This window comes from Cavia porcellus, unplaced genomic scaffold (assembly GCF_034190915.1).
Source record: "Cavia porcellus strain 051 isolate PalLab524CR breed Dunkin Hartley unplaced genomic scaffold, mCavPor4.1 scaffold_23, whole genome shotgun sequence".
Taxonomy (NCBI): domain Eukaryota; kingdom Metazoa; phylum Chordata; class Mammalia; order Rodentia; family Caviidae; genus Cavia; species Cavia porcellus.
Window position 1 is genome coordinate 37,997,266 of NW_026947506.1, and position 13,506 is coordinate 38,010,771.

General features: G+C 39.2%; 1 pseudogene; it reads left to right on the forward strand.

The window, feature by feature from the left end:
- Positions 1 to 446: 446 nt before the first annotated feature.
- LOC100736117 (nuclear distribution protein nudE homolog 1-like) lies at positions 447 to 1,311 on the forward strand (annotated as a pseudogene).
- The last annotated feature ends 12,195 nt before the right edge of the window (positions 1,312 to 13,506 follow it).

Here is a 13,506-nt window from a genome sequence, read left to right on the forward strand (position 1 = left end):
CTGGGGCATGCACTATAGATAGGTGGATATGCTAGTATTGAAAAGCCTGAAGCCACAGTAAAAGTATGAGCTAAAAATTAGTTCACAATGGTACTTCTAGACTAGTCAGACTAGAAAGAATGTTACACTCATGTCACTGGCCTCTTCCTTACACTGTAGGACCAAGTACCTTAAACTGTAGGACCAAGTAAGTGGGTAAAGATCAGCCATACAGCATGATCCTAAGAAATATATGATTCACCATCAAGTCAAGAAGATTAGAAAAGGCAAAAATATTAATCCAAGGGGTGATAATAAGAAGACCAAAAAGTAAAATGCAATCTCAAATGCCAACCCATTTGAAATATCTAGAGGAGACTTCAAAATAGAGGACACTGGATGTCACACACTTGAAATTTCTGGAAACATACCAAGTAAGATAAAGAAATAAATACAAAAGGCTACAAATGGAAACCAGAAACCAAGACCTCATGTCAGAGAGTAATAGCCTTTTCATGGAGCTGGAAACTGTCAGGCAAAACTTTGAAATGCAGCATTTTGAAGGCTACAGAAAGATTTCAGCTTTGGAAGATGACCTGACACAAATGAAAGCAATTAAAGATCAACTGCTGAATACATCAGGGAGCTGGAGAAAGCAAACAGTTGCTTGGAAAGAGCCAAACAAGCCATGATCATGTCTCTGGAAGACTTTGAGCAGCACTTGAATCAAGACATTGAAAGAAACGAATTCCTGGAAAGTGAATTTGATGAGAAGCAGAATCTCCTACAATCTGTTCAGTGTCTAAAGGATGAAGCCAAAGATTTGATGCAGGAATTGGCTGTACAATAGAAGCAAGAGAAGTCCAGAACACCCATACCCAGTACAGTGGAAGCCAAACCCACAGACATAAATCTGCAGGCCACGGGATCCGTACTGTACACTTATATCACTCATCAATGACTTGGGTCTGGTTTAAACACCCCATGGGCATTTAGTCACCAACAGTGGCAATCCTCTCATGCATGTGGCCGAGGTTTCAGTCCTCAGCATTGTATGTCACCTGCTGTGGAAAGTTGGAGTGCTGGAGTCCAAATTTGCATCCTGCCAGAACTTTGTGTATGATCTGTCCCCACACCAGATGAATGGCTCAGCCGCAAGGTGGAAGAACAAGAATAGAGATGGCAGTGGTGATAGAAGGACAAGTGACAGCGGTATACCTCTAGGTGACAAAGGGTTGGGAACATTCAGAATTCAGAAAGCTACCCTCACATCTATGCTCACCAGTGCTGCCACTGCTGTCTACCCACGGGGTTGTCAAGCTGTTTCTTTAGGAACCCAGACAAGCTGAAGCCCTATCTGACCAGGGTCCTTACCTTTCCTCCCCTCTTCACACTAGGCTTTTTAAGAAAATTAGTTTGAGAAATAAGAGCCAGCAGTCACTATAGTTTGCTTTGTGTTATGTGACCCATGCTGCTGACAGAGGCTGTCAGCTGCGGCTGTGGTGGTGTTCCTGTGAGATGCTGTCTGGTAGTTCTTTGTGTCCCCCATGGTGTGTGCATCACAGAGACTGACATTTTAAAGTAGGGCTCTAGGAGCTGGTAAGTGTGGATGACAAAGCTGTCCATCACTGGCTATCCAACAGCCCTGATATCCTTGAAGGGTGCTTTTAGTGTCCAGTCTCTTCTAGAGGGAGACTGAAGCCATCTTATCAGCCTAGTCTCTTGTCTGAAGCTGCCTTCCAGAAAGGATTCTCAGTACTTTAACATGTACAGAAATCACATCTTGGAGCCATGAAAAGGAGTCATATGTGCCTTTTTAAAAACTGATAGTGCACTTCTGACTTTTTTTTTGTCTTTTTCCTTTTTATCAGTACCAGGGCACTTCTGACTTTTTAATATGCTTCTTGTGATGTTACTTAGAAGTACATTTGAGTTTTCAGGTCATTTTCAAGTCATTCAGCATCAGTGGGGAATCCTGTTTTCGGGAGGTAAGCCTCAACCCTTAATTTCCCCAAGTTCCCTTCTCTGGCATGTGGGTGACATCTGCATCAGGACCCTGCAGCTGCTGACCTTCAAATGCAATGAAAACAACAGCTGTTGTTGAAAGCATGTTCCTGAAACAGAGAGACAAGGACAGCATCCCCAGTTCTCCCCACACGTTGTCCACTCATTTCGCCAGTCCTGCCCTGTTGGTCTGCATTCAGAAACCTGCAAGAAGAGCCCTGCATTTCAGGACCATGGGAGCCTGATGGCTTTCACTTTTTTCTTAGCTATTATTATGAAAGAACCAGTGGCGTTAGGCCTTCAGTTGAAAATAGAATATTTTGGGGCTTGGGGATTTAGCTCAGCAGCATAAACACCTGCCTGGCAAGTGTGAGGTCATGAGTTCAATCCCCAGTACCAAAAAAATCATTTTTCTAAGCCTAGCTGAAATTTGACAGAGTAGTCAGCTGTGGTCCACGTTCATCAGCTAACATGTTCTAACCTGTGTGGTAAAAGATGCCTTTTTATTTTTAAAAGAACAGTAAAATCAAGAGACACTTGGGGAAAAATACTGAAAAATATACTAGATAAAAATAAAAATGATCACAGTTACCAGAACAGCAACAAAACGAAACCACCTGGCATGGCAAGCTATTGAATAAGTGGGGTGGGGGGAAGCAGGGAACCATCAACAGAGAAATAACATGACAAAGTTAAGCCAGTACATATCCATTAGAACCAACAATCTAAATGGCCTCAATTCATAAATTAAAAGAACTAGATTGGCTGAATGCATGAAGAAATAAGATCCATGTACAAGAAACACACCTAACTCAAAAAGAAACTTAGAGTGAAAGTCAAAGAGTGAATAATGATATTCCATGTGACAAGAACAATATTCCATGCTACAGGGTTAGATTCTCTGTTTGTAGATAGTGTGAACTTCAAACAAAAAATGATTAGAACAATGGGGAAAAATTCAAGAGAAATAGATAATAATCATAAATATATATGTACCAAATACAGGAACACCCAACTATATAAGACAAATACTAATAGGCATGAAATACCAAATGTGCAATAACACAATTCTAGAATGGGGGAACTGAAGACCCCATTGTCACAAAGAAATAGGTCAGCTAGACAAAAAATTAGCAAAGAAAAAACAGAACTCAATCAAAACTGTGAACAAATGGACTTACTAGATCTTTACAGTGAGTACTACCCAACAACATCAGAATACATATTCTTCTCAGCTGCACAAGGGAAGTCTCTAAAATAGACTACGTATTATCCTATAAAAGATGTTTAAGTAAATTCAAATGAATTGAAATTATCCCATGCATATTATCGAACCATATTGCCCTGAAATTGGAAATTAATGGCAAAAGAAACTGTAAAATCCACATAAACACATGGAAATTCAATAACACCCTCCTAAAAAACCAATGGGTCACAGATAAAATTAAGGAATAAAGTAAATAATATCTAAAGTTCCATGAAAATGCAGATTCAACATGTGTGATGTAACAAAAGTGGTCCTAAAAGGGTGATAACAGCAATGAATTCTCACATCAGGAAAACAGAATGAGAACTAATAGACAACCAAAAGCTGCACTTCAAGCTTCTAGAAACAGAAAAGCAAGACCAAAGCTCACAGAATGGAAGAAACTCTAAACATCAGAGCAGAAATTAATGCAATTGAGACTAAGAAAACTATACAAAGAATTAATCAATTGGAGTATAGGTTTTTTGAAGTAATTAACAAAATTAATAAACCCCTAGGCAACATTATCAAGAAAAGGATACAAAAAACTCAAATTCTTGAAGTGAGAAATGAACAGAGTGAAACTACTACATTTCCTGTAAAAATTCAGAAGATAATCAATACCTACCTCAAAACTCATTACTTGAATAGGTTGGAAAACACAGAGGAAATGAACAGATTCCTAGAAATGCATGAATTGCCAAAGATGGGCCTTGAAGATACAAAATTTTTTAATAACCCAGTATCAATTATTGAACTTGAAAATATAATTAAAATCTTACCAACAAAGAAAAACCCAGGCTCTGATGTATTCACAGCTCAATTCTATAAGAAATTTAGACAAAGGAATCCTTGGCCATATTTCTCCTGCATCCATAAAACCTCAGAAGCTGAGGAGAGCCTCAGCAAGGCATCCTCCACAATCCAACAACCTCAACAGCAGAAAAAACCTTGACCTCATATCCCCCAAACTCAGAAGACCTCAACAGGCAAGCCTGGGCCCTTTCTCCCCTACAGCTGGACAAACTCAGCAGCCAATGGGATCCTTGCCACCTCTTCTCCTCTCCTGGAAGATCTCAGTAGCTGAAGGTACCCTTGGTCAACCCTCCCCCACCCTGTAAGACTGCAGTAGGCCAGGGGATCTTTGGCTGCACATTCCCCACACCTGGAAGACCTCAGCAGCTGACAGGGTTGTCAGCTGCCCTTCTGCAACTCCCAGAATACCTCAGAATACTTCCTTCTCCCAGAATACTTCCTTCTCTACTACTGGAGGATGTTAGCAACTGACGAGAGCTTCAGACACTGATACCACCCCCCCACCCCGTCCAGGCAACCTCAGAAGCCAATGTGAGCATCAGCAATCCCTTCCACTACCTGCAGTATCTTAGTGGGCCAGCAATAACATGGTGTGTCTCCCCCCAAAAAGCACCTCAGTGGGTACACAGGGGCCTCTACAAACCCTCCCCCACTGGAGAACTTTGATAAGCCAGTGAAAGTCCAGGTGAGCCCTTCTGTACAAAGAATACTGGCTGGGCCAGTTAGAGTGACAGCAAGGATTTCATCCACCTGGAGAAACTAAACTTGGACTATAAGAAACCCAGTGTCATGGTTTATGTCTGTGGCCCCCAGGCCTCATGATTTTGAATTGTGCATTTGTTATTCATTTATTGTCTAGTGCTTGGATTGATGGTGTCAGTGATCCACCCACAAAGGGGTGGAGCCAGGATGTGATGTAATGGCAGAAGGAGGTGTGTCTTGCTCTTTGCTGGTTCTGCTTGCTGTTTGAAGCCACCAGGAATTGCGGTCCAGCCATGCCCGCCTGTCTTGGAGCCAGCTGAGTGTGGACTGAAACCTCCAAAAACCGTAAGAAACAAACCCTTCCTTTCCCAACTTGGGCATCAGGTATTTTGTCTCAGCAATGAGTAAAAAGTAACTAAGACACCCAGTAACACAATAACATCTTGGATGGGGCATACACTATACACAGGTGGGTCTGGTGGCCTGGAACTGCATGAAGTTACAGTAAGAATATGCACTGAAGTTTGGTTTACATAAATAAGCCGAGGCTAGTCAGCCTAAGAAAAATATTGGACTCATATAACTGGCCTTCAGGATGAATTCAAGTGACTGGTCCCTGTTGTACACTGTAGGACCCAGAAATTGGGTAGACATCAGCCACTCAGTAGGATCTTAAGAGACACATGACAGACAGTTGAGACTAGTGGTATTCAAAGCACCAAAATTTTAACCAAGAGGTGAAAATGACAAAATGAAAAAGCACAATACAGTCTCAAATACTCAGGACATCCAGAATAAATACATGAGACATGGAAATAGAGGACACTGGAAGTCACACGCCTGGAATTTCTGAAAAGATAGCCAGTTAAGTAAACAACCAAATTCATGAGGATATAGAGGCAATCAGATCAGAAATAGTCTCCCAGGCAAAAAAGAAATGAGCATCTTTTAAAGAAATTTCTCAGCATAGGCAGAGAAGTCATAGATGAAAAAAGGACAGGAACATGGGAAAATGATGAAAATCTTGAATGAACAATGCAGGAAAAGAAGAGAATGCATGAAACAAATTCAGAAGTAATATCCAGGAAATTTAAAATTCCATTGACTGATAAAACTGCTTTAAGGAACAGAAGACAGACTGTCAGACCATGAACACACAATCACTAACAGCAATCACAAATGGAAAAATCTCTTTAGAATAACAAGAGGCCATTAAATGAATAGTTCCAAGATGATGCAAAGCAAACAGGATAATACTGATAGGGGTCAAAGAAAACACAGGAGTCAATATAAGTGACATTAAAAGCTATTTGCAGAAGTAATGGCAGAAAATATGACAAGCATGGGAAAAACTGATATCCAGATAAATGAGGCATATATTAACCCAGAAAGCTATCAACAAAATAAATCTACACCCAGACATATAATAGTCAAGATCCAAGAAATCTAACAACCTTGTCTAATCTACACAGGCATGAGTCTTAATATGTATTAAGATGGTGTATTGTAGAGTTTTGTCATCTTCAGTGTAGTTGCCTATACTCTCAGACTTGATGCTATCAATCATATCAGTTTTGAATCAAATCTTCTCTGCCTCATTTCTGTTACGCTCTTTTTTTGCCATCAGCAGTCTGCTTATCTTCTTCATTCTGTTTTCTGCTCCATTCATTGAGGACTCTCTGCCACTGTTCCTGGAATCCTAGTAATTTTCTCTCCTCTAGAATGCCCTAGAGTATTCTCTGTAGAGTTGTATTGGTAGTTGCAAATTTCCCAAGTTCCTCTTTGTCTTGGAAGCATCTTGTTTCTCCATTAATTTGTAGAGACAGTTTAGCAGGGTATATCAATCTGGCTGGAGGTTATTTTCTTTCAGGGGTTGGAATATTTCACTCCAGGTTCTTTTTTTTGGTCTTTTTTTGAGACGGGGTCTCACTATGCAGTTCAGGCTGGCCTTGAACTCACTTTGTAGCCCAGGCTGGTCTCAAACGCACAACAATCCTCCCACCTCAGCCTTCCAAATGCTGGGATTACAGGCATGAGCTACCATTCCCAGCTTACACTCCAGGCTCTTTTTGACTTGATGGTTCATGTTGAGAAGTCTGCCATTATTCTGATGGGCTTTCCTTTATAGGTGATCTGTTTCTTGTCACTAAAAGCTTTTAATATTCTGTTCTTATATTGAATTTCTGGCATCTTGATTATTATATGCCTGGGTGTAGTTCTGTTTTGCTTGTAGGGGGCTGGAGTTCTGTATGCCTCATGTATCAGAATATCATTTCCTTTTCCTATGTTTGGGAAGTTTTCCTTAATTATTTCTGTGAATAACATTTGTAATTCCTTTGTTTGTAGCCCTGCTTCTTCATTCACATTCTATAATCTCAAGCTGTAGATCCTATTGTCATCTTCTAGCCTTTGTATTTTTACTGTCGATTCCTTGTTATTTTTAAAAAGTTTTGCCTTTCATAATTCCACATTGCAAAACTGTCCTACATTTTGTATAATCTGTCCTTAGTTTCTTTCAAGCTGATTTGCCATCTTTCCTTAGGATATTTAATTTCCTGGTAATCTCTTTAAATGTGCTTCATGTATTCTATATTTTCTTTATATCCTTCATCAAATGGTTCTCTCCTTTGTTTGAGTTCCTCCCTTCTTCCATATGTGTCTCCTTGAGGGGTAATTATTATCTCTTTTATTAATCATCTTATATCTTGCTTTACTTGGCTACATATTTCACTCTTGAACTCGTCTATGAGGTCTCAAAGATATCTCTTTATGTCCACTGGCACCATGTCTGATATTGCATGTTTGCTGTTCTCATTCTCCTTTGTATTTATCTGTCCTGGGTCAGTGTTCTCAGGGTTAGGACCTGGGGACTTTGTTTTGTTGCTTCCTCTTCTTTTTTGCTTCTTCCAGGAGGCCCCAGTTTCTTTCTTTGTTGGTTACAATTCTTCTGAAGCACGCTGGCTAGATGATCTTTCCCACTGCCATGTGCTAGTGAGTTGCAGACAGGAGCAGCCTATACTGGCCCCTCCCCTCCAGATCAGTCAAGCTGATGTGGCCTGCACTATATTACTTTGCACCACCTCCCCTCTGAGTCAGTCAAAGTTTTGAGGCTTCACTTTCCACTTCGTGTGGCTAGTGTGTACCACCACTTTAGGGACTTGATTTTGGATAGCCTATTGGGTTTCTGCCAGATCACATGATCCAGGCCTAGCTCACTCCACTAATCACATTTGGGAAGGGAACAACTGATTGAAGTCATTGCTTCCCTTTGTAATTGCCAGTCCTGCCCAGTCCCAGAGTTTCATCCGCTGGAGCCCCCCTTTCTGTGGAATGGTTCCACTCCATCACTCACCACAGGTCGATGCAGTACCATGCCAACTCAGCTCTCCATTTGGCTCACTGACTCCCAAACTCAATGTAACTGTGCTTTCAATGAGTTGAAGCAGTGGGACCTCAGTGGCTTGGCAAGTTGCCTGCTGTGACAGGAACACTGAACCTTTAGCTATTCCAATAATAGCACTGAGACTGTGTTTGGTTGGTTCTTTTGACCTTAATTTCTTCTTGGGATGAGAGAATTTTTCTCCTTCTGTTTGTGGCTTCCCACTCTGTATTATGTTGAATTCTAAGTTGACTATTTCAGGGAACCTCTGTAGCCCCGTGTAGCCCCTCTAGCCAGTTGTTATCTATCCACCATCTTTGCTCCTCCCTTGTGCCTATATATTTAAGATTGTTATCTCTTCCTCTTGAAGTTTCTCCTAAGTAGTATGAAGTGACCTTCTTTATCTCTTTGATTATTCTTGATATGAAGTTTACATTGTCTTCAAACCGAATAGGTACCTCTTTTTTGATTCCTGTTCCATGGAAGTATTATTTTCCATCCTTTCAATTTCAGTCTATGTGTTTCCTTTTGTGTTAGATGTTTTTTTGTATACAGCAATGGTTGGATGTTGTTTCCTGATCCATTCAGCCAGTATGTTTCTTTTAATGGGTGAATTGAGGTCATTTACATTAATAGTAATAACTGATATATATTGGTTTACTTTTGACATGTTATCTTTCTACTGTTGATTCCTTGCCTTTCCACTCTGTTTGTTTTCTTTGTTTAGTGGTTTTTTTTCCCTATGTTTATTTAGTATGTCTTTCAATATTCTTTTCAGGGTTGGTTTGGTGGTCATGAAGTTCTTCACCTGTTCTTTGTCATGAAAGTATCTTATTTCTCCATCCATTTTGAAGAACAGTTTTTCTGGGTGCATCAGTCTGAATTTGTAGTTTTTTTCCTTTATGATCTGTATTACTTCATTCTATGCTTTTCTTGACTTCACTGTTTGTGTTAAAATGTCTGCTGTGATTCTGATAGGCTTTCCTTTGTAGTGATCTGTTTCTTCTCGCTATTGGCTTTTATATTGTCTTCTTATGTTGGAATTCTGAGATGTTGATTATTAGTTTTCTTTGGTTATGTCTCTTTGGAATTCTATATGCTTCACTGATTTGTATGCCAGTTTCCATTCTCATGTTTGGGAAGTGTTCAGCTCTTACTTCTGTCTCTTGATACAATTTGTGTTGTCACCTTTTTCATTCATCCCTGTCAAACTTATGTTGTTTTTGTATGCATCATCTTGCTGCTGTTGAACTGTTATTTCCTGATTCCTTGTTATTTTAAAAAGGTGTTTCCTTTCCTGTTTTCTAGATGTAATCTTTACTTTCAGGTTTGAAACCCTGTCTTTCATTGAGGCAATTTTTCCCATTTTTGATGGAATTTTTGACTTTCTGTATATCTCTTAGAATCTGCTTCATGCATTGTATTTGTTTCTCATATTGTTCATTCAGGGTTTCTATCTTTTGCACTGTTCCTCTAATTTTTAAACTATGTCTTCTTTAGCTATGTTCAGCATTTCTTTAATTACCTATATCATTTCTTCTTTTGTCTAGGAGATTATTTTTGATCTGAGTTCCTTTACAGCTTCTTGGTGTTGTTTCTTTACTTCAGTTGTTTGCATTTCAGGAATTTTAGGTGTATGGTTCATATTTTCTTCTGTGTTCATGTCTCCTAGGCTTGCTTGGGATGCACTGGAGGTTTGAGATTGCATTTTACTCTTTTGTTTTGTTATTGTCCTATATTTCAAGGTTTTGTATGATGTTCCAAAGCTTCCCTATGCACAGGGAATCACCTCACACACCTTTGGGTCTTGGGATGGAGTGGAGGTTCCTTGACATGGTCCAGTCAGGCCTGCAGGGACTTAGTGTGTATCCTCTGGTGTTGTGAGGGAGATGGGGTGTTTATGTTTATATTCAGCATACAGTTTTTAGCACCTTTACTTTAATATCTATGGGCTGTCCTGGACAGGCTTATCTTCAACCACATGACTCTGTAGAGTGTTACTTAAACCCCCATGGAAGGTATCAGTCTAACTCACTCAGCAATATGGCACATGGACAAAAATAAAAGACAAAGAGAAAGCTCTGTAGTTGGAGAGCTCTGTGATGACCAAATTTCCCTCTGGAACAGAAGACCTCATGTCCAAAACTCATGACTTTTATTGTTATCAATTAGGGATGTGAGTGGGGGCAGTGGCAGAGTAATAGGAAAAAGAAACTTTGCAGGCGTGCCTCTAATGCAAGCAACTTTGTGTCAGGCACAAAGGCCTCCAATTAGCAATTTTTTTCCAAGTTCTCTGGCCTTAGCTAAGATGTTAGTTTTTGTCTTATCTGTGGACTCTCACAAGTTCCTGCTCAAGCCTCCACTTCAGCTGTCAACATGCAGGGTATTGTCTCTTGCTTGTTGTTGCTTGGCTATTAATGAGACCATTGGTGCATCAGCTAAACTTGGTAACATTCTTTTAGCTAATTAATGGAACAGCTGTTTCAATATATCTAACTCTTCCTGTCTCAATGAATAGAGTTGAAGGAAATGTCAGAGACAGATCATGTTTCTTTAGAGAGTGCAACTTGGCAGTCTCCCATAACATGTGGTAAATGCTCAAGCTTACATGCAGCTATCTCTGAGAGGGTAGGTTGAGGTGAACAATTAGACCACTAAATTCTGTGCTGGAGAAGTTGCTAAGAGGACTGAGCATTCTAGACATCTTCTTCAGTAGCACAGTGTCTTCAAACATTATTCTGTTTCTCTCTACTCTCGTATTCTTTGTAGCTCATGATCTGCTGACACTTCCAACTGAGATTCTGTTCCATACTCCTCCCCTCAGCCAAAACTGTCCCATATGGCCTTTTCCCAAACAGCAGGAGCCCCTCATTTCCTGGAAGACCCAATTGTGATCACTCTGAGCCTTCCAATCTTCAGGGAGAGTTAGTCTCTAATAACAGGACACCTTTCAAGATGTCTTCTAGTTATATCCCTCAGTGAGTTTGGATGGTTGTAGGCCATATTGTGGTGCCAGAGCTGCTTTCAGACCTAATCCCAGGTGGGATACAAGTTTGTGGTTCTTGTAGCTAGGATCACTGGCCAGCTGGTTATATCTGGGGTTGTTTGAATTGGCCACTTAACTTATTAAGTTGCAGTTTCATGATCATTGATCCCAGCTGGGAAGGTGAGGTTGATGTTAAGTAACTGTCCTAGCTGGGAATGGTAGTACATAACTGTAACATCAGCACTCAGGAGGCTGAGGCAGGAGGATCACCGATAATTTGAGAATAGCCTGGCCCCAAAGTGGGCTAAAGGCTAACTTGATCTGCATAGTGAAACTTTGTCTCAAAATACCCTGTAATACTTTCATTTTTTGGAATGGATTTACACTGTCTTGATATGTTTGATGCTATAGTATACAATTATGCTCAAATATTTTAAGGAAAGAGACACTATGATAACTTTTTAAAAAATTTTATTTAAGGAGAAAAAGAAAATAGCAGAGAAAGGGTACAAGTTATACAGATTTACAGAAAAAATAAATAGTAGGAAATCACTAGTTAATGGATTACATATTGTCATCTTAGAAATAATTGTTCAAGTTACAAAATTAAAGCTTATAAAGTGGACATTCCAACAGTGAGACTGCAAACAGTTCTGTTCAGTGATCCAACAAAACTCAGTGATATCATTATCTATCTTATACACTTAAACATACATGCAGTTATATCATTTAGAACACTTTCTTTTCCTCTCTTTTGTACAATGACAATTACACATTTTGGGTTTTGTTGCTCCCTCAGCTCCCTCAGTTCCCTATTACTTTTTTGGAAGAGAGTAGAACCAAATGTGACATAAAAGAACAGAGTCAGTCAAATCAAAAGGGTGGACATAATAGATAATGTAGAAGCATAATACAAGGTGATGAACAATGGTTACCATAATGCCTCCTGCTGTCTCTAATAGAATTGCCTATATCATCAGTTATAATAAAATTGAACAAAACAGCAAAGAACAAAACATTGGAGACATTATAGGTCTTCAAAAGTAGATAGTAGTCAACCAGAATGGGCGTCATAATGAATCCCACTATCTTCACAGCTGTTGCCTAAACTTTTGAACCTGGTACTATCAAGCAAAACAGAATAGAGGAAGATCAGTCCAAACAGGATGGTGAGAGCAATCAAGGCTTTAAATCAAGATAATGGAAAGTCAAAGTGGATATACTATAATATATCCTGCTATTTTTTATTTATTTTTCCCTTAATTAAAAGGATAAAAATAAAAAAGTAAATAATAAAATGGAGATTGAGATAAAAGAGGGCAAACTGCAAAACAGCGCAGATGAAAACATAACCATTTAAGCAAAATAGTGGTTCACCACAAGATAATCCCAACATAAAAGTAGTTACCATATTGTCTCTTTCCTTGAAATCTTTTGAGTATAGCTTCGTATACTGTAGCATCAAATATATCAAAACAATGTAAAACCATTTAAGAGAATGACAGTATCACAGGGTATTTAGAATCAATTAACAGAAAATGAACAATGGTTTCTGTATAATCACCTCGTCTATAAGTTTTTGCTTATACTATCATACATAATAAAATCCAATAAGATACAACCTGTTTAGACCAGTGGAGACAGAAGAACAAAAGCTTGATGAGACTTCAAAACAAGATGATACTAAATCAGTATTACCTATTAAGATGTCATTTTCTCCAAAATAGCTGTTCCTATCATCCAATCTTCTCTGCCTCATTTCTGTTGAGCTCTTTTTCTGTCATTAGTTGTCAGTTTGTCTTCTTCATTTTGCTTTCTGCTCCATTCATTGTGGCCTCTTTGCCACTATTTCTGGATTCTTCATATTTTTCCTTTTTAGAATATCCTGCAGTATTCTCTGTAGAGTTGAATTGGTGGTTGCATATTCCCCTAGTTCCTCTTTATCCTGGAAACACCTTGTTTTTCCATCAATTTCGAGGGATAGTTGTGCAGGATATATCAATCTTGGCTGGAGATTATTATCTTTCAAAGCTTGAATTATTTCCCCCCATGCTCTTTGTGATTTGATGGTTTGTGCAGAGAAATCTGCTGTAATTCTGATGGGTGCTCCCTTGTAAGTGATCTGTTTCTTGTCTCTGAAGGCTTTTAATATTCTGTTCTTGTATTGTATTTCTGGAATTTTAATTATATATGCCTGGGCATTGCTCTGTTTGGGTTGTAGGTGGCTGGGGTCCTGTATGCTTCATACAACTGAGTATCTTTACCTTTTGCTAAATTAGGAAAATTCTCCTAGATTATTTCTGTGAGTAGCTTTTGTAGTTCATTTGTTTGTGTCCCTACTTCTTCTTTTATGTGCTTAATTCTTAAGTTATGGATCCTCTTATCATCTTCTAG